Below are 3,723 nucleotides of genomic sequence, written 5' to 3'. Positions count from 1 at the left end.
TGAATCTTTATATAGGGGACAGGTGAGAGGCACACCTGGAACTGGCCCTCTGATTAAGGGATGATCCATTAACCCATTGTACAGAGCCCATATAACAACAATAAGAGACCGCTACACACACACTGCAGGGATAGCAGCATATATTGTCCTTATAGCTGCAAACTCACTATAACCTACTGCCAATATATCCAGGGTCTATCTACCCTGCAATTAAACACCCATGGCTGGCCAGTGCCAGCTGACTTGGCCTGGTGGGGCGGGGGATGGGCTGCAGGGCTGTAAAATTGAGGTGGAGACATTGAGGTTTGGGCTGGAGCCCAGGCTGTGGGACCCTCCCCTGTCACGGGGGCCCAGTGCAGAGATAACCATAGAGTTTAAGGCCAGAAGGGACTCCCAGATCATCAAGTCTGGCCACCAGCGGGTCACAGGCTACCCAGCACGCACACACTACCCAACAACCCAAGCGTTACAGCCCACAGGAGACTAGACTGTGCTGTGCCCCAGGCAGTGAATAGGAGGGACTGAGGTGCCCCAGTGCCCGAGGTCCCTGCGATGGCAGGGAATTATTAAATGAGATACACCCCGATAATCCTGCCAAGTAACCCCACTCGCAGGCTGCCGCGGAAGGTGACTCTCCACCCACCAAGATCAAGGCCAATCTGACCTGGGAGAAAATTCCTTCCCAGCCCCACATATGACAATCAGTGAGATCCTGACCATGTGAGCAAGAACCAGCCCAGTCAAGCACCGGAGAGAAAGAATGCTCCATGCCTGGCCCACCCAGTCCAGTGTCCCATCTCCAGCCGTGGCCATCGCTGATGCTTCAGAGCAAAGAGATTAAAAAAACCCTTCCCTTCCTGACCTCTGCCAGTGGCCAGCTGAAACCCTGTAGCCTGAGCTTTTAGGAATATAAGATGAACCAGAAGTGAACCCTGCCTCCGATCATCACAAGTACCCATCCTACCATTGCACTCCTAAATTTGTCCAGCTCTGTCTCCAACAACTACTTTGGGGAGGCTCGTCCAGAACCTCCCTCCCTCCCTGGTTTGTTCATGGCCGGCTCACATCCGTTTGTTCAGCCGCACACATCCATCAGTATGCAAATACACTGCAGAGTGACAGTGACACAAGCAAAACCTCGTACACTGCAGCAGGGCCGGCTTTAGGAAGGGCGGGGCCCAATTCGAACATTTTTGGCGGGGCCCCGGCAGGGATGACTAACAAAAAAAAAATGTAAAAAAAAGCCTTTCATTTCTTCCATGTATTATTTACTTTCCATAACTATATAAATAATAAAATTATATATTCTGTACATTGCATCATATATGCTGTTGATCGGTTATTAATGAGCTCCATTTCACGTGTCTGGGTCGCCGCCACTCCCTGGGGGTGTGCTAGGGTGACCAGATGTCCTGATTTTCTAGGGACACTCCCGATTTTTGGGTCTTTTTCTTATAGGATCCTATTATCCCCCACCCCCTGTCCCGATTTTTCACACTTGCTGTCTGGTCACCCTAGTGGTGTGCACATGTGTGGGTCCCAGCTGCTCCCTGCTCCCCTCATTGAAGCAGGTGTGCAGGGTTACTGCCCTGGGAACTGCAGGGCACCAGTGGACATGGGGCTGGCTGGAGGCAGGGCAGGGGCTCACTGGAGGTAGGGTCTGGCTGCAGGCAGGGCAAGGGGTGCGGGGCTGGCTGGAGACAGGGGTGTGTGGGGCTGGCTGGCTTTGGGCAGGGCCGCAGGGGGGTGCGGCAGGGGTTGCCTGGAGAAAGGGCAGGGGGTGCGGCAGAGGCTGGCTGTGGGGAGGGGGTGCAGGGCTGGCTGCAGGCAGGGCAGGGGGGCAGGGCTGGTGCGGGCAGAACAGGGGGGGCGGGGCTGGAGGTAGGGCAGGGGTGCAGCAGGGGCTGGCTGCGGACAGGGGGTGCAGGGCTGGCTGGAGACGGGGCTGGCTGCGGGCAGGGCAGGGGGGCAGGGCTGGTGCGGGCAGAACAGGGGGGGCGGGGCTGGAGGTAGGGCAGGGGTGCAGCAGGGGCTGGCTGCGGACAGGGGGTGCAGGGCTGGCTGGAGACGGGGCTGGCTGCGGGCAGGGCAGGGGGTGCGGGCTGGTGCGGGGACGGGGTGCAGCAGAGGCAGCTGGAGCCCCGGCCCTTTAAATAGCCCCCGAGCCCCCCGCTATCCCAGGGCTCTGGGGGCTATTTAAAGGGCCCAGGGCTCCCCTGCTTCTACCGCCCCGGCCCTTTAAATAGCCGCGGGAGCTCTGGGGAAGCAGCGGGGCTCCAGTGGCTATTTAAAGGGCCGGGTTGGTAGAGGCAGCGGGAGCCCCGGACTTTTTAAATAGCCCCCAGAGCCCCGCAGCCCTACCCCAGGGCTCCAGCAGTGGGGGGCTGGTGGCAACTTAAAGGGCCTGGGGCTCCGGCCCCTGCTGGGAGCCCTAGGTCCTTTAAATTGCCCCCTGGGGAAGCCGAGCCACCCTGGTACAGCGCACCGGCTCTTGCCGGTACACCGTACCGGGGCTTGGGCCCGGGGCCCGATTCAGGGGAATTGGTTGAATTGGCCTAAAGCCGGCCCTGGTGGGGGTATGGCCACAGCGCCGCAGGGAGGGGAACCCTGAGGTGTGGGAGCTGGGTGGGTACTGGGAGGGACGGGGGTTGGCCAAGGTCACTCAGCCCCGGGGTGTGGGAGGGGGACTGGCTGAGGGCACTAAGAGCCCCAGGAAGTGGGGGGGGCTGAGGGGAGGGACTGACCAGGGGCACTCAGAGCTCTGGCGGGGGGGCTGTCCGGGGGGGCACTCACAGCCCCAGGAGGTGGGTGGGGGAGGGGCACACAGGATTTCAGGAATTCCCTGGCAGTGAAGAGCTGCTAGTGGCAGGGAGGAGCCAGCCGTGACAATCCCCACTTGGGATCCCTGGCTGGGCTAGTGGCTTTGGGGGCCCGTGGCCAAGCTGCAGTGGAAGGTGACCTGAAGGAAATGCCTCGGCCTCCAGCTAGGAAGGGCCTGGGCCAGCAATGACCCACCGTGCAGTGTCCCAGCTCCCTGCCCCACACCTGCGGGGCACGGCCCCTCCTCTGTAGGGAGGTTGGCATGTACCTTAGTGCTGCTTCCTCCATCCCCAAAGGCCTCTCCCAGCCAGTCTCTGGCAACCCCTGCCGTTCAGTACGCACATTACCCTGCTGTGACATACCGGGGGGGGGAACCCCTCGGGGATTCGGGGGCTGTCACACAGCTGGGCAATTTAACCCGGCTGGGCAGGAGTGACTGTCTCCCTGGAGCTGGGGTCTCTGCTCCTCTGAGTCTCAGCCCAGGTGTCTCTCTGCCCTTCCCCCCAGTCACCCCCGGGCGAGGTGGGAGAGCCCCACGTTAGGTTCCAGCCCCGCATTCATACCCACAAGTGCTGGTGGGTTCCAATCCCAGCTGAACACGCCCACCCGGCCCTAGTGCGGAGCAGAAGGGCCCAGAGCTGCCCCACAGACCCTCTGGCTCTCCGAGCCAGCTCTTACCCATCACTGCAGCACGTCTGGCCCAGGCTGAACGCTGCTGCTCTGTTCAGAGAGGCTGGCACTTCTCGCTCCTGCTGTACGAGGGGCAGGTGCTGCTACCGACTGCTCCCCCTAACCCCCGCCCTGCTGCGCTCTGGGGATGCTGCCCTGCTGTGGAGCTCTCAGGTGTCTTGAACTGGAATTTGTTTGGAGAGAAACTGCTAAGAAGCCCTATCAGCCCCGAGC

Source organism: Chrysemys picta, chromosome 2, assembly GCF_011386835.1.
Source record: "Chrysemys picta bellii isolate R12L10 chromosome 2, ASM1138683v2, whole genome shotgun sequence".
NCBI lineage: Eukaryota > Metazoa > Chordata > Testudines > Emydidae > Chrysemys > Chrysemys picta.
This window is presented reverse-complemented; position numbering follows the sequence as displayed.